At 39.2% G+C, this 18,853-nt stretch overlaps 1 protein-coding gene across 9 annotated transcripts in view; it reads right to left on the bottom strand.

The window, feature by feature from the left end:
• The window catches only part of syt1a (synaptotagmin Ia), a 223,931-nt gene that overhangs the window by 127,856 nt on the left and 77,222 nt on the right, over nucleotides 1-18,853 (bottom strand). For 5 of the 9 annotated variants that reach the window (XM_058773081.1, XM_058773079.1, XM_058773082.1 and 2 more), the window contains one exon: nucleotides 8,596-8,651. The gene's annotated coding sequence lies outside the window, so the exon portion shown is untranslated. The remainder of the gene's footprint in view (nucleotides 1-8,595; nucleotides 8,652-18,853) is intronic. The other 4 variants (XM_058773085.1, XM_058773080.1, XM_058773084.1 and 1 more) reach the window with 1 other exon arrangement.

The following is an 18,853-nucleotide window of genomic DNA, read 5'->3' on the forward strand; positions in this document are numbered from 1 at the left end:
ACATATCAAACAATTTGTAATAACAGACAAAGCAATAGTGATCACGTAATAAAAACTCACACTTGTGTGGTGCGACATTACTGTCGGATCCAATATAGTCGGCATAGGATTGTCTTTTAGTTTCAATCTTTCTGAAAGTCCTGTGTCAAATTGTGCCTTGTTTGTAAACGAATCTGCGGTAAAATGAAGTGAACAAAGAACCAAGTTCTTGCAAAGATGCAAAAATGCAAAGACTGTGTTTTTCCACAACTTGGCACTGCACAGCATCTTCTTGTCCTCTGGGCCATCTTTTTCGTTTGATTTCTGCACAGACCTGCGTTTGCCACTCTTATCATTTACCTACTGCATGTGTAATTTGGTGGGCGGGGCTAAACAGGCAGTGATGTAGAAGCAGGTGTTGATCATCTTTTGCGAAGGCGGTGTTTAGCCACACTATTATGTCAAAAAGTGGCACATATAAGCTGTTCTTTGACTAACAAGAAAGTTTTGAGTTCTGAAACGTACAGGATGTTTTTATACTATAGTATATGTCAAAAGATCCAGGGAATTTTGACTTCTCAGTTCATGACCCCTTTAAGCACTTTAAGTAAGTGAAAAATGTAGAAAGCCAGCTTTAACAAAAGCATATACCATCAATTAACAAACTCATAGCTTACTTTGGATCACTCTGTAAACATTACAGAGAAATTATTGTTAAAAAACAATTTCCCTGTGGAGAAAATGAATGGGGTTTCTACTTCCGGAACCTGACTGTTGATCTCTGTTGGCATTCTGTAGCACTTTTACAAGTAGTAAACTGCCATTTCAATATTCTGAGCTAAATGAAAGGCAGCATTGGTCCAATTGAACTGAAGATGGAAAGGAACATAGTAAGAAGTGAGATGGATTGCTTTGAACATTTTCTTTTTTATTTTACCCTCCATATGGTGACATTTACTGTGTATTGGCTGTTGTGGCTTGTGATAGAAGGGTTTGTCTGTGCTTACTTGCATTGTATTATATTGCAATAGGACTGTTCATTACTAAATGCCATATGGGCATTAAAGAAAAGAAAACACGTTTACAGCAGGAAAAGTTTGATTCTTTTAGAAGGTTTCTATAGCTGCACTGGTTTAATTGGTTTGATCCCCATACAGTACGAAATAGGAAGTCTACAGCGTGTGCACTTACTGAATGCATATTAAAGGCTAGACCTAATCCCTGAGCATACCACCTACACTGTGTGTTAAATGGTGGGAAAAGGATTTAGATGACAGTTACTACCTAAAATGCTCATATGCTGCTTTTTCACACATACTCACACAAACACTGTCAGCAATGCATACAGCAACCCTTCCATCTGCACAAATCCAGTTATTTTTGCGTCTCTCTTATGTGATTATTTTACACTAACCAAATGCTACTTTGCATCAACGTGGCACTGCTTTGGAAGCGCCTAGAGCCTGCGATGATGTTTATGACTCACCGACAGCAGATCTTAGCGCAATTTGAAGGGAAAAAAACCTGTCCTAGATATTTCATACAGTTCAAGAACAGATTAAGATGCTCTCGCTTTGATCCCTGTAATGCAACATCCCGAAACATTTCTGCTGTGCTACCGTGGATAACATGATTAGGTTGCGATGGGCACAGGTCAGCTCACTGCGTGGGTTGGTTCTCTTCCCTACTCCTCCCATCTTTTTATCATTTTTTTTCTACTTTTGCCTTAAAGCAGATGAAAGGTATGACTTTGCAAGTGTGACAGAAGTAAAGAATAGTGGTAAGCCTCTTTGAAACGGTATAGGTGAGAGATCATGTGTGTTACATAAGACAGTGGACCAGCACATAGACATTCCAATTTAGGTTATGTTAGACTATTTTAGATGCAAATAATAATTAGTATCTTTGTCCTGTTTATCAGTAAAATATCTAAAAATCCTTAAAACAACATACATTAATTTGAGAAACTAAATTAAATAACATAATAACTTTTCAATATAAGTCTTGAATATGAGTGCAATTGGAAAAAAAAAATGCAATTATTAAAACCCATTTCCAGCTACTGTAAATAAATAAAATACTTTATGTCTTGTAGTTGTAACTTTATATTCTAAAATTGCAATTGTATGCATCAATGCAACTTAACAAGTCTCACTATCTTATACTATTTTCTCAGGTAAAAGTCTCTTGTTTTAGGGATGTTTTATTTTTTTGGTACAAGACAAAAATGCTCATTGAGAATTTCACATTTTTGCTGCGTTGCTCCAGGGTCAGATTATAGAGAAAATGCCCTAAGTATTTCTGAACAAAATTCTGTCATAGGAAGCAACTGCTGGCTATTTCGCAAAATACTGTATAAGTAATAAATGAATAAGAAACCTGTAATTTGCCAGTTCACTGACACTAGCTGCTACCAAAGCACATTTACTTACAACTTATTAGTAGACGAGCTGCATGCAAAACATATTCAGAGCAAAATATTTCTATATGCATCAAAATGCAAGCTGTGTTGACTCACAGAAGAGACAATCATTGACAGAGACAGCTTGCATAAATATGTCTCGTGTTAGTATGCAGTGCCCTTTCTGTAAGGCTTCAATTTCATCAACAAAAAAAAAACTGAACCTGGGGAGATTCAGGTATGCTTGTGATGAACAGCACTCCACCGCACCACTGAGATGATGGGCAGCTCTGGAGATCAATGCAAACATCTGACTTCAAAGCCCCTGGGGGCTGGTTGGCATTCATCGTGACCAACTCACAACGGAGCAGCCACGGAGGGGATGAAAACAACTTGCGAGTCACATGCAGCTTAGAGGCAGAGTTAGGTCGGCAAGGTCTTTAAGCTCCTCAAATTACCAATACTGCCGACTCAAGCTCACCAAACCTAATTAGAATCAAACTATATGTGCTTTTTTGATTTATCCACCCTGTCTAAATAATCAGAACCGGTAGGCATTCTATAATTGCTGAAGGGATGCGAAAAGCCTGGTCTATTAGTCTTCATTTCGTTTAAGTGGAAAAATGCCATTGCGTGTGTGGCTCAGGATAAATTTCATCCTGTCTTGTTTCTGAACGGAGAAGCTTTCAGTGCTGATAGTCAAGGTGCCACTCACCTTTATTTGGCCTGAGAATACTTATTTGCGTGCATTCAGCAGAGTACATTGTCTTCGATGTCTAGCAGATTATAGTGGACTCTTACTTTCCCATGGGTAATTTGCAGTGTTTGTTTTTCTCTTTGCACAGGTCTGGCTGAAATGCGTGACCATTGCTTTCCCTTGCTTCCTTTAAACAGCACTGACAGAGAATCATGGGAAATCCAAGCCTCTGATTCAGGTAATGTCTGAGAGTGATGGGTGTGTGTATGTGTGTGTCATCTAGTGCAAAGCTTCTCCAAAGCCTCAGTCGGTCTCTCTTGGGATAAACATCATAATACAGAAGAGACATACAGAGGAACGTGCCTAGCATCTCATAGGCTGGATCTAAGAACGTCCACTCCGCCATTGGCCTTTATCTTTAACCCAATAGAAATGGAGCAAAAAGAGCATGTAAAGGCAGGAGATCACCTGACCTGAAGTCAGTGTCATGACTGAGTGAACGTGAGACCTTTGGACATTCTCTAAGCCCCCCCGTTGGCTCCGCTTCAGTGACAGCCAGCAGAATAACTGTGTCACATGGCTCTGTTACCATGGAGAAATAGGCATGAAAGTGATACTGTTAGCATCTGTCTGAACAGCCATGTTAGGTTTCTGTTCTAATTATAAATGGATGTAAAATGTGTCCCTGACACTAACATCATCACTGCTCCATTGTACAATAACATGAGATCAGGCATAAAACGAAAATGGGATGAGAATAATTAAACCACAGAAGTAGACCTCTCAATTTCTGTGCACGTAGGGTCTACAATTAACCGTGTGCCACACAGGACAATAGAGAGAGAACTGAGAACAACTGAAAACATTTACTTGTCATGAATGTTTGTTACTGTCCATGAAATGTTACTTTTAATTCTCAAATAAAATAAAATAAAATAAAATAAAAATAGAATAGAATATAATTAATATAATATAATATTCGAAAGTGACAGTAAAGACCTGAATAAATGCTGTTGTTTTTACACATTTCTGTTCATTAAAGAATCCTAAAGAAAAAAAAAAAATTCAACATTGATAATATCAATTTATCAAATACTTCTTAACCTAATCAGCATAGGAGAATGATTTTTGAAGAATCAACTGATACTGAAGACTGGAGCAATGGCTGCTAAAATCAAGATTGCTTTGCAATCACAGGAATACATTATTTTTACAATATATTAAAACAGATAATAGAAAAACTGAAAATAGAACAGGAAAATCAAATATATCAAATCAATGCAACCATGGTGTGCACAAGACACTTGAGAAAAAAAAAAAAAAACATTTAAAATATCTTACCACCCCTAAACTTTTGAACAGTAATGTAACATAATATTAGTATTAGTGTAGTATTATATTATATTTTAATATTATATACTGTATTAAATATATTATTATATATTAATATTATATTAATTATATAATTTTGCAGTGCTGCAATGTATGGAATAGTGTGGAACTGTGATATGTCTGCAAATGTCTAATGGATTCCCTAAATAAGAATTTCCTCCCACTTCTGTCAATAGTCTGAGCAACTTGATGTCATCTTTGATATAGAATGTGGCACGCAGGAAACCCCAGATGGTGTGAAAAACCATCAGGCAATCTGCCATTTGTGGAAGACCTACCAAATTCCCCTTTAAACTCCATGGGTGTAAACCATGCTTCATAGTATACTATTATTAGTCCTGCATAAAACATTGCTCAGAGCAAGATATGCTAATTCAGCCTCAAAGTTCAGGTTTCTGCTGGTTGAGACATCATACGCAATGTTTCCGAAAACATAACACTTTTTCTTGTTAATAATCCCACTTATTGTTGCAGCATTTCATGTCTAATTTCTTATTAGAGGTCACACAACAGGATTAACTCTCCGGCATGCGCTGTTGCATCCAAATACCCCCATGGCATGTCTCTCTGACATGTCCATCTGTCAGCTGTTGATAAGGCAGTCCTATGCAAAAGTCTGTCCCTTAATTTCCTCTTAATGGGCCGAAGCATTAATGTGAGTCATGTGCCAAAAGCTGTGATACATCCATGACAAGGTTATTAAAGGAACAATCTGAGAATTCGCCGGGCTGAAATCGAGAGACGAACCGGAGATGTGAAATTGCTTCTGGTATGACTGTGGTCATATCAGCTTGGGCGCTTCGCTGATTAACGAATTAGAGAAGAAATGAAATAGTATAATGTGATGGATTAAAAGAGGAACATTGGGCATAGCCTGTGCTGTTAGGCACCGGCCTGAAAAAAAATCAGCCTTATCTGTCGAGAAAATGAGGGAGACGGGTTTGCGATGGTAAAATGCTGTTTAAAGTGTGGCAAAAGAGAGGGAGCGCAAGTAAAGAGAGGAAAGAGAGTTGCTTGCGGAATGGGGGTACTAAAAGCCTGCACAAAGTACCCCTAATGCACTCTAGAGAGGGATGATGTACGCCTTGTTATAGCACCGAGGGCGAGACGTAGCGTACTAACAGCACTGTAAAAGCTCCAAATATCCAAATATCTCCAGAACAGTCTTCACCTCCATTACTGGACCTCACATCTCTAAATTATTTCAATCCATAATTGGATGCCAGGATATAGACAGATGAAAGACAAGCCGAGAAGGCCAGTGTGTTGATTATTTTCACAGATGGATTGATTTTTCTCATATTTCTCCTGATTGTTCTCTATTGACATTGATGTGCTTTGCATAACAATATGTCCGACAACTTTAAATGAGTTTCCCAGGGCTTTGCTCTCCACATGGGAGTTCTGATTAGTGAGGGCCGCTTGAGTGGCTTGTCAATCTATCTCGTCGACAAGGAGCGCCCAACAAGGTGCCTTCGCTTTCTGGAAAATTTATGCTCGCCGACTCTCAGAAAGAGAAAAGATGTCATCTATCGCTTAGGGAGGCAATAAATAAAAATATCAAAGCGTGACCGTGGAGTTGCCTGGTTGAGCCAATCGCTCAAGCTTGAGTTTATTCCCCATAATCCTCCATTTCCATGCTCAATGCACTGTGTCTTCTCTCATGATGGTACAGTTACACAAAGTCACATCTGGAATGAAGCGTGAGCGTCAACTACCCCCTTCTGGGCATGTGAAAATGCTTGAATGACCTACACCAGGGTTTCTCAAGCCCCAACAGATGCATTTCGGAAATCTCCCAAATTTTAGCACACCTGATTCGGTTCATTAGTCACTCTACAGAGACCCTCTTGAGTCTATGAACTAAATTGGGTGTGTTCAATTAGTCAGATCCCTAAAATGTGTGGTAGGAATGTATTGAGAAATTCTGATTTAGACTAATCAGGAGCGAAATCCAATTGAGATTTCACTCTGAGGAATGAGCAAAAGGGCTTAGGCTTAGTGCTCGAGGTCAACCTCCGCTTGCCTCCTATCCTCTGAATGGCCTTCCTGACAAATCCGACCAGACCCTTTGTCTCTTACATCAGCATGGGTGCGGCGTTGCAGTTTCTACGGCGAGTGACTTGGTTAGATTATCTGTCGAGGAAATCGGAAGAGGATTAGGGTAGGAAGGGAATCATGGGTAATACACTGCTATCAAAAACAAGCATGGTGGAGCCAGAGATACGGAGACAACGGGACGGGGAAAGTGATGGGATTCAGAGGTGACTTCTCTCAACACATTGTATGGCTCAGGGGTGGGATTATAAAGCAATTAGCAGCACTGGCGGTGATTAATACTGTGGCTAATAGGATGAGGCTGACGATCGGATGGGGGAAGGGAGTTACCGAGCGCAAGAAACCCGGACGAAGACAAGCACAGTGCATCAATCACAGATGACAGCTGGGACAGGGTCCAGGAGCTCCATTCATCACGAGGGAGAGGGGGACACACACAGCTCAGCAAAGTAGCAGTGGAAGCATTAATTACTAGTTGCTTCAAACATCCCTGACACCTCAGATTGTAAACTGGAGTTGGGTACTTAACTTGGATGAATCAGCCGGGAATCAAGATGATGGCATTAGAGAGACTGCCAGGGTTTAAGAGGAATTTCTCATAATAAAATGGTGTAGTCAGACTTTTACAGTACATCAATGCAGTTTGGGTAATTTTCTTTCATTAAACTAGAAAAACTTATATGAAAAGAAAATTACTGTTCAATCAATTCATTCCATTTCCTTTATGCTGTGTACTATTTTTGCATTTATCAATTTATTCTTTAAATAATGTCATTAAAATGCCTAAAGTAATACCACAGTTTACATTTCAGAATTCTCAATACCAATTTTAATACCACAGCAAATACTAATACTAGCCTACACTGTAAAGATCGTAACTTTAACAGTAAAAGATTGTAAAAATGCTATGCTAAAAATGTGTTGAAAAAACAAAAAATGGAACATTACTGCTTTTTTGTTTATTATTATTTTTATTGTTGTCGTTTTAATGTCATCCTATTCAAAAACTTGAAAACATTATTCTTCCCTCTAGTTAGCAGGGGACCCTGGAAGTGGCAACATATTCCCACAGCCATCCATTTTATAACCATAACTTTAGAAGAAAAAAAAATATATATATATATATATATATATATATATATATATATATATATATATATATATATATATGGATTGTAATGGTACATGTATTCGCATCGAAAAGTTGTTATTCGGTTCGACACGCAAGTGTACCGAACAAACGCAGCATTCTTTTAACCACTGCACAAATGGAACTTCATTGGAAACTTCCAGTTTTATATACTGTTTTATATACGAAGTCCCATCTTTCAAATTATGTCCATTTTTTTCAGGAAATTCAAACAATAAATGGCGTTTTGGCGCTCTTTGATGTGCCGCAACAGATCGCTGTATAGGTGCGTCATTTCAAACTGCAGTTTATATATAGACTGTGGACAGTATGAAACAAGTCAATCATTCCATCAATCAATCAATCAATCAATCTTATAATTGATTCAAGATGCAGTGCATGCTGGAACCCGTAGTGCCAGTACATTACTCTGGACATCATTTTACTGCTTTGAATTTGTAATTATACAAGAGATTACTATAATATACACACAGATAAACATTATGATTTTACATGATCCTGTTCTCTGTAAAGTCATTCTTGCTAATCATTTAAATAAAAGAAGTAGTAAATCTACTACTGTTAAAAAAAAAAAAAAGCTGCTTTGTATGGTAACTCATAGCCGGTAATATGCTTTAAATTCACACAAAAGCTGTTTACAGTGTATAGAAATGAGAGAGAGAGAGAGAGAGAGAGAGATATCATTCTATGAAATCAAACTCTGCCCTGTGATTAATGGACTGATGATATCAGCTGAAATATTATATAGAGTGAGTTCAAGGTGCAGCTTTATCTTAAATTCTTTGAAAAGCGGTTTCTCTTTGCAGTTTTTTAAAAGATCTACAGTACAATTGCACGGTGTATCTTCAGGGTTGTAGTGTGACATGAACAACACTATACTAATGCTGATAAGATTCACAAGAACAAAAAGCACAGTACCTACAGAAAGCACAGCCGTCTCTTCCTTTTCTTCTCCGGTTCTTCTTTTGTGCTCACTGGAAGGAGAGGAGAAAAGATCACATTAGCACAACACTAGCTCAGAGATGGCCATCTCCACCACACATTATCATCTCAGCCTCAGGGCAGAGCATAAAGTCTTGAGAGTGTCCAGCTATGGACCCAAAGGATGATGCCATCTGCTTTAAAGTGTATATAAAAACAGGAAACGACTAGGTTGCAAAGCAGGCCAAGGAACAACTATGAACCTACAGATTTATCAAACTATACATGGAGAATTCAGTACTGAATATTAGCATTAGTATATAAGACGTTCCCTATTCAGTGACATATAATTCCCAATAGAACTGAGGTTCACATACTTTACTCAGAATATTCAATTAAATATGTTTTGAATAACAGCTTTAATGTAGCCTGAAGGCAGAGCAGTACAGTGTGCCAGTCGGATGTTCATTAATTAGCACAGCTCTAAATAAAACAGACTGTTCATTTTAGAATTGAATTACAATGTCTGATTGTCCACATGAAGACCTGTGCTGAGGAAGTCACCTTAAATTAAATATGAAGAAGTAGGTTTGAGCTCTAGAGAATTAATGGCAATTTAATATTCTGTTAATTATAAAGTGCACAGTCGTGTGTTCCAAAATTGAAATTTTGCAAGGAGTAAAAAAAAAAAAAAAGCTTTGTAAAAACCAACCAACACAGGTCACATACACAGATATCATTATTCATTTTATAATATGTATTATATAATATTTATATTTACAAATGTATAAGATTATATATTTATTGTTAAATAAGTATAAAGAAAGCAGTTTTATCTAAATATAGTTACAAATAAGGATAATACAAGCATTTCTGTATTAATATAATTTCTACAATCTGTTTGTATAAAAGTATCCTTCTTGCGTACAGTTTTTTGCACAAAATTTCTTGATATAAATGTGCAAGAATGGGACATTCATCACATAATATTTTACAATAATTGCATAATTTACATGGCTGCAGTGCTTGCACTGTATTAAATAATTCCCATACTCAATCTCTCTCTCACACACACTCAACATTAATTTTCTCTATCTTTTCCCTTCTCCCTCTTTCTCTAATATGATTACATTTTATTTGCCCCCAGTTGCAGTGGATGCCACTCTTCATTATTTAACTTCCAGAAAGCATTTTGAGACTCAAGTGATAAACACGCAGACACTAATTCTAGACAATTTACCCCTGTTTATTATGATTTATTAGACACCGCTGACCACCTACTGGAGTATTTAATTAATAAAGCCGAGCTGCATGCTTGCCAAGTCTATCAATGCCGTCTTGAACAAACAATTTTCACTTCAATATCGCTTGCATAAATTGCGTAAAATACTTTCCATTTGAGGGTTAAACCCAAACAGTGTACAAATCAGCTGCCAGGAAATTAGAGAAAACACTTATAATTTTCCATTTACCTAATAAGATAAATGGACAATAACATAACAAAAACCAATTAAACCACTCTGAACACTATACAAGGAAGTTTAAGGCATTTTTTATGACCTGCATGTTGTAAGGCCTCAATATGTTTTACATTATATAAAATAAAATAAAATTTTATACGGCATGTATTTCAACTCAAAATATAATTTAAGACTATTTAATAGCTTTTAATCAATGTAATCCAGTAAAACTGGATGTCTCTAAAGCACAAATTAAATAGATTACCAGAGGCTAATACTGAACTTAATCAAAGAAAAAACTTATCTACACCTAGAAATAGGTCTTTCATGAGAGAAAAAAAGGGCAATGGCACTTTTCAGCTAAAACGTGTGACTCAGATGTGCAAGAATTATCACAGAAGTGTTCTTCTGCATTGTGCAACTGTGAAACAAATGAGTTTCAATAACACCTTCTTCAAACTTCTGCGGATACAGAGTTATTATTTGGGCTTAAGATTTCCTCATTGTGAAGAAGTGTCTAATTTGCTAGAGAGAATGGTGACAATACCACACTTTTTGTGTCAAGGACTTTCTGGGATCCATTCTTTCTTTGACATTTTGTATTCAGAGACCCTCGCTGATACACTGCATGATCCGCTCTCATGACTCAACATCAAATTTGCCTCACAAAGGCCAAAAGCCGATGCTTTTAAAGCTCATCCTGCATGGTGAAGGCAGCTACAGTAAGTAAAGGCTAATGACTACACCACGCCATTTAGCATTACAGCCCCTGTTGGTTTTACCCAAACCGTAGTGCATAAACTGAAGAACAAGAACACCCGGCCAAATTGTGGAGGCTCAGACTGGAGTCACATATTCCACTTATTGTTGGAGAGAAAGTTTCTAATTTATGGAGGATCAGTGCGCCAAGGTGACCTAGTGCTCATTAGAGAGAGTGGTTAAAAGCACATTGGACAGATGGGAGGCCACCTGTTAAAAAGCAGTTTCAAATGACCACAATTTTATTCTGCATTACTGTCAGCCCACCACATCATTTAAATGCATGATACAAGATCACTCTCTAAAAGTTCAGGCTTTTCAAAATGGTCCTTCAGCATAAGAGGCCCACTTTTCAATCTAATGACCATTACACAATGAAGCCTCTATCATCACAGCAGATATATGGCATAGTTTTGGATGCAACACGGTTTCATTTAGAGGCATATGGCCTTCATATAAAGAGACACAATTGATAAAGATCATATGAAGAAAAACATCTAGTTTAAAACATGTCAAGTTCTTATGAATGTACTTTTTGTATAGGCCTACATGTTAGTTTCACTCAATGGGGAGGAAAAAAAAAACTTTACATCATTTTAAAGAAAAAATTAGTTTGCAAATCTAAATAATTATTTAACAAAATTTACTCTTTCTCTCTTTTAATACTTTTCAGGACAGTTGTATCACCCTGACATTTTTGATCCTATGCTTCCAAAACAAACAAACAAATTATAATAAAAAAAATTAAAAAATTTAATTACTTACAAATTACAGTATGTATGTGTTACTTGCATCATATATATATATATATATATATATATATATATATATATATATATTTAATATATAAGCATAACATTTATATATGCATATACATATATACATACACACACAGTGGTGTGAAAAAGTTTTTGCCCCCTTCCTTTTTTTTTTTTTTGCATATTTGTCACAATTGAATGATTCAGATCGTCAAACCAATTTTAATATTACACCAAGATAACCAGAGTAAATTAAAAATGCAGTTTTGAAATATTGATTTAATTTATTAAGGGAAAAAATCTGTCCAAACTTGCCTGGCACTACGTGAAAAAGTAATCCCCCCCCCTCCTAAATCTAATAACTGGTTGTGCCACCCTTTGCCACAATAACTGCAATTAAGCGTTTGCGTTTGCAGAATTGTTTTAATTCAGCCACATTGGAGGGTTTTTGAGCATGAGCGGACTGTTTAAGGTCATGCCACAGCATCTCAATCGGATTTAAGTCCGGACTTTGACTTGGCCACTCCAAAACCTTAATTTTGTTTTTCTTGAGCCATTCAGAGGCTTGCTGATGTGTTTGGGATCATTGCCCTGCTACATAACCCAAGTGCGCTTGAGCTTGAGGTCACAAACTGACGGCCGCGCATTCTCCTTCAAGATTTTCTGATAGAGTGCAGAATTCAGGGTTCCATCAATTATGGCAAGTCGTCCAGGTCCTGAAGCTGCAAAGCAGCCCCAGACCATCACACTACCACCACCATGTTTGACTTCTGGTATGATGTTCTTTTTATGAAATGCTGTGTTGGTTAATGCCAGATGTAACGGGACACACACCTTCCAAAAAGTTCAACTTTTGTCTCATCAGTCCACAGAATATTTGCCCAAAAGTCTTGGGGATAATCAAGATATTTTTTGGCAAATGTGAGACGAGCCTTTATGTTCTTTTTGGTCAGCAATGGCTTTTGCCTTGGAACTCTCCCATGGATGCTGTTTTTGCCCAGTCGGTTTCTTATTGTTGAATCATGAACACTGAACTTAATTGAGGCAAGTGAGGCCAGCAGTTCTTTAGATGTTGTTCTGGGCTCTTTTATGACCTCCTGGATGAGTCGTCGTTGCACTCTTGGAGTAATTTTGGTAGGCCGGCCACTCCTGGGAAGGTTCACCACTGTTACAAATTTTCTCCATTTGTGGATAATGGCTCTGACCGTGGTTCGCTGGAGTCCCAAAGCTTTAGAAATGGCTTTATAACCCTTTCCAGACCGATACATGTCAACTATTTCAACAGAGTCCAAGGGGGCAACGAAGGAAGGAGGAGCCAGGGAAGAGACAGGAGGGACCCGGAGCAGGAGGCGCACAGCAGCCATGATGATGGCCCATGGTGGAGCAGACGGAGGGAGGAGCCATGGAGAAGGAATGGCCGCCGACTCCAGGGGGCCGACCAACGGCGGCGGAGCAGGAGGTGGAGGAGCCCGAGGTGGAGACGGAGAGCCAACGAGCCAGGGGGATGCTGAGGATCCGGGGGGCCAGGGTGGAGCCGAGGGCTCTGGCGACCGAGGCGGAGGTGGAGATCCGGAGATCCGCGGCAGAGCCGGAGCAACTGAGGACCAAGGTGGAGCTGGTGGGAGGAAAGAGCCCAACGGAGCCGGTGGGATGGAGCGACGAGGTGCAGCCGGAGGAGCGGAGTCCTGAGGCAATGGCGGGTCGACGCCCGACCAAGGCGGAGCCGGAGGGACGAGGGAGCCCAGTGGAGCTGGTGGAGGCGAGGGAGCTAGGAGCCGAGGTGGAGCCGCTGGGTCAATGGGCCGAGTCCAGGCCTCAAAGGCTGGAGGCAGAGGTGAGGGATACTCCAGCCTCGGCGACGCTGGAGGATGGCAGTCCCGTGGGGCTCGCACCGCATTGATGGTGGGCTGAGGGCGAGCAGAGGGGCTGCCAGATGACAGCTGTGGAGGAGACAGGAGCGGGTGGGAGGGCGGGCATTTTCGAGTAGCGGGCACTGGAGGGCACTTTTGAGGAGCGGGCACTGGAGAATCTGAAACCCCCTCAGGGCTGGACAAGGGAACCAAGGACGAAGGAGGGCTGGACAGGACCAGCAGGGGCGACAGAGAGAGGAGAGGGGGCAGTTTGAACTCCAGCTCAGATTCCCAGTCAATCAAATCCCCCTCCATGTCCAGCAGTCCCAGATGTATAATCAGCTCACCCTCAGCCACGGTGCAGGGGGCGGAGCTCCACTCCGTGCTCATACCGTCAACAGCTGGCTCCATCGTGGTGGACACTGTTGCCGGCTCTCGCACCTGATCTGACATGTTGGGCTCAACTTCCGGGACGATCTTCCGCTCAGTCGCTCGGCTTTGCGCTGGCTCGTTGATCGCAGCGGGAAATGGCTGTCCGTCATCGGTGGGCTCGGGCTGATGCTCTGCACCGCGGGGAGATGGTGGGCTGGGCTCTGGGTCTGGAGTGGATCTGGCGAGATCATCCTCAGGAGAGACGGTGAGGGGCGATCCATTTCTCGCCAGAGTCCACTCCACAGAGGTGGCGAAATCCTCTCGAGGACCATCCTCGGATAGCGCGTTGTCCGGGTAGCAGGTGGCGTTAGCTAAACACAGGAACAGTCTTGTATGGTCCTCGAGAGATCTGTCCCCCTGCTCCAGCAGGAGGAGGAGGAATTCGGGCCGGACGAGGGGATCCATGGGGCACAACGGAAAAAAAACACTGAGAAAAACGGGAAACAAAAACGGAGGGTAGACACACGGAGGTAACTGTTTTTGTCGGGTCTTCTGTCATGGTTCGCTGTGGAGGAAGCACGCAGGAGTCATGGAAACGTTTAAACTGTCTTTAATCAAGGAACTCAGGAGATAATCCACAATGGGAGATGCGCGCGCACACACACACACGTAGTAACCAGTAGACCCGACAAACAAGAACTGAAAGGACAGGGGCTTTAAAGACAGGTAAACGAGGGAACTAAGGAGACACAACTGGAATCAAATTAACAATCAGACTGGGAAGAAACTGGGTCACAGAACACATGGGGAGCAAAAACACAACACAAGACAGTCCACAATCCTGACACATATATATGAGCATCACATAACTGACTCGTAGACAGGTCCAGATTAAAATAAATTAATAAATAAATAAAATAAAATCGATCAGACAAGAAAAAGAAGAAGAAAAAAAAAACACTGGTCCAATTAAAATGGTTTTAAGAACTAATCAAAGCTCTGCATGATTCTTGCTGCCAATTGCTTTCGCTTATACACAGACTGTGCTCCATGCATAATCCATAAACACTTCTCATCTTTGCCTTAAAGCCACATAATAACCCAGCAGCCATGTCTGTTTATAGCTATGCAGACAAGCTGGTTTGGAACTGGGTGGCTGTGGAAATTTATGAGAGAATAATGATTCACATGAATAATTAGAAGACTTGTGTATTTTAGATTTTTTTTAGATTTTTTTCTATCGTCTTCGATGTAATTTTTCAAAGGCTGCAAGAAAAGTACACCGCATTCCCTGAAAGCTCTCTGTGAAAGGGACACAGGGCGACCCGATATATATATATACAAGCCTAAAAGTTTGAAAAACTAAAAAGTTACTAAAAGTATCCTTTCACTGTCATAAAAAATACTAGAAACTTCAGTAAGGTTACATGATATAAAATGACATGGGTGAACTTATAAGGGCATCATTTTGACTGGTACAAAGGTTGAAGATGAAGGTTAATGCAGTTATTGGCTTTGGGATTTATTTCCTATCATGTCTTTTCCTCCAATAAGAGTGGTCTTCAGTAAAAGGCCACAGAGCTAATTGCAGGTTTTGATAGGCCATATACCTCTGCTTCCTGCAGCACTGACAGCACAGGGCAGCTACTGAGGCCATGTAATTGGCCCCTTTTAAAAAAGGAAGAAATACTGTAGTGGGAACATGAAAGGTAGAACAGAAGATATCATAAGACAAAAAAAAAATCATCCACATGCAGAAAACTTTACCAATTTCAAATGCTTTTAATTTTGGCAGTTTGTAAAAGTTTACTTGAAAGAAGTTTGTGTGGAAGAAGTCTCTTAACAATAACCATAAATATACAGTAGCAATCATCAATTACGCAGCCAAGCAAAGAAGAGATATTATGTACAATGCAAAACAGCGATGTTTATGAGTTGCCACACACAGAGGTTGAATGTACAAGGACAAAAATGACAAATAATAAAATGCTTCTTTTCTCAAAACTACCATTCCAAAGTTTGCCTAAAAAATAAATGTAATAAAATAATTTAATTAATTAATTTAATTAATAAATTATTCAGCAAGGATACATTAAATCAATAAATACTGACAGGAAAGTAACCTTTTTTCTTTTTCTTTTCTTTATTTACCCGTTTTTCTTAAATACAAGCTTTTAAACTTCATACTCATCACACACTCCTATAAAATGTATCACAGCAAAAATTATGTTATTTATACTATAAATATTATATGTTAATTTATATTATGTTACTGTTCTTACTATATTTTTAATCAAATAAATGCAGCTTTGGTGAGCATAAGAGACGTCTTTCAAAAACATTTTTAAACTTATTTCTTTCTAAAAGCAAGAACGCTTTTTGGCTACTCACCATTTATGGTGTGTGAATGTTAATAAAAAACAAATAAAAGTTAATAAAAAAATGTATTAATCAAAATCAGAAAAGTAGTAGGCTTCAGGGTAGTAGTTGGGAGTTTACTAAAATTACAAATGCTCTGTCACTCCACAAAAAACTACTACGGTTCAGTAATATAATCCCGGAGGAGCAAAAACCTGGAACAGCAACATGCACTTCTCCAAAATCAAATATTACCCCTGATGCAATGCAAATAATGCCGTTTTGAACATTCAAAGCAAACTGTTCATTAAGAAACAACTCTTCAGGGCACAGCGAGCAACTGCACAGCTTTTGCACAAAGCCTAATTAAATTCCCCAAAGCGCTCAGTTGTCACGCAAAGAGCTGTGGAGAGCCACAGAGAGAGAGAGTGAACACCAGATATAGCAATATAATTGTGGTCCCACTGGCCGGTACCTCCCAGCTGACTGCTGAGGCCAAAAACTACAACATAATCTGGGCAGAGGTGTGATGTACATCATTGTAGCGATGCAGCAGAACCACTGATTGCGACGGCCTCCAAAGTGAGTTAATGTTAAACACGGGTGCAATTGCATCTCAGATAATACACATGACTAAGAGGGGCAGCGTCGGCTGGAGAGAACTTTCTGGTACAGGCCAACAGAGAGAGGAGAGCCAGACAGACAGCAATTAGAAGAGTCAACATTGCCTAAATGTAACAAGCTGCAATTTGAGCTCACACGCTTGAGTCTCTCTGGAAAATAGCTAAAATGAGTCTGGCTTCAACACGATTTTGAAATTAATATCAGGGGAGCTGGTCGGACAGTTAGATGGGCCAACACAATCAGGTGCTGTCTGTAAGAGTGGTGGGATTCACAGGCTTCAGGCTCATTTGTGGCTCTGAGACAACAACACGCACCTTTATAAAGACAGCAGGAGCTGTTTACTCTTCATAAATCATACTAAAAGCGCACTTTTAGCAATACTCTGACACATGGTATTGTTGAAGAAACAGATTTTCATCTGTGCACTTTCATTTGAGGGGAATTAAGGGTCGACAACCATTTTCAGGTCATAATATTTTGGCATTTAAGCATACAGTTCTCATTACTGTGTATGTGTACAGATGTTTTCAAATATTAGTAATAGTAATTAGAAATCGGTTATTGTAAATGGTTAATATAACTATACATATCCAGTAAGATTTCCCATTGAGAATAGTGGAATATGTATCTATCTGTATGTATGTATGTATCTCACAATTATGTTAGAAACGCAATTATGTTATAAATATATATATATATATATATATATATATATACACACACACACACACACACACATTTATATTTATATTTATATATATATATATATACACAAACAGTTTAAAGACAGACAGACAGACAGACAGACAGACAGACAGACAGACAGACAGACAGACAGACAGACAGACAGACAGACAGACAGACAGACAGATAGATAGATAGATAGATAGATAGATAGATAGATAGATAGATAGACATTAGCTCAAAACTGCAAACAAAACTGTGAGTTATTAATAGTTCAGTGAGATTTACCCATTTTGGAGTGAACAAACCAGAGACCATACATCTAGCAAGCTTTCCCAAAACTTGTTAGATACTCAACAAGCATCTATGTTAATAATCTGCTCTAAAGTCATCTACTGTCAATGCTGAGGGTTATTGCAGTCTCTTGCATTTAGATTCATATAAATAGCATAACCTTCACATGCACCTCTCAAAATGCTGTGCCACCTTTCATGATCCTAATTAAATGTCACTGAAGGATCCTTTGCTTTTCTGAAGTTCTGTGTAAATGACCATACCTATGACTCTGCTTCTTCGCCAACTTATGAGTTTCTGTTTAATAAGGAAGGTAATTCACAAATCCACAAATCTACATGTGAGGTGTTCCTTTTTCCCCTCCGTGTTTCATTAGACTGGGGTATCATTGAAGGAGATTGTATAATTCGGACAATCAGTAGAGTACAGTGGTCTATGTCTATTCATGGCTCTCATTAAGCATTGAGATGAGCCAGAAAGCCAAGGACTGTTCAACTGAGATGTCCTGCCTTGTGTGCTGTAATAATCAAGGCCTCTTTTCAAGATGGTTGAAAAAGGCTCAATTAAGGACCCTGATTAATGATCCAGACAGTAAACATGGCCTTTCTTTATTAGACACCAAAAGCCATATTTAACCTAATGATCAGTGGATATCAAGAAGTTTATTGTTTCAACAGTGCTGAAAAATTGTGATTTTCTTGAATCCTCTTAAGGAAACATTGCTGTAAGATCCACAGATTTAAAGGACGGTCATATATATATATACAATTGACCATTCAAGATGAAGTAATTTAGGACACAGGCCTGCAGAAATGTCCAGCATTCCAAAAAACTACATAACACAGCCAAAAAAGAGTGGGAATGGAAATGTGCTGTTTTTCTGGCATGTTGCCACCCACCTCTCAAAAATCAATCGGACTATGACCTTCATGAATGACTCACTGGCAGTGAGCAAAGAAGAAATGTAGAGGTGAGTGTTTAGCACCAAGCGATTTAGATGTCAAGGAATTGTAAGCGATTTCTGCTAGACTTCAACTACATTTCCTCACTTCTAAACCCAGGCATGCAAAGACATGTCAGCCAACCTTATGTCATC

This window comes from Onychostoma macrolepis, chromosome 04 (genome assembly GCF_012432095.1).
Source record: "Onychostoma macrolepis isolate SWU-2019 chromosome 04, ASM1243209v1, whole genome shotgun sequence".
NCBI classification, from domain to species: Eukaryota; Metazoa; Chordata; class Actinopteri; order Cypriniformes; family Cyprinidae; genus Onychostoma; species Onychostoma macrolepis.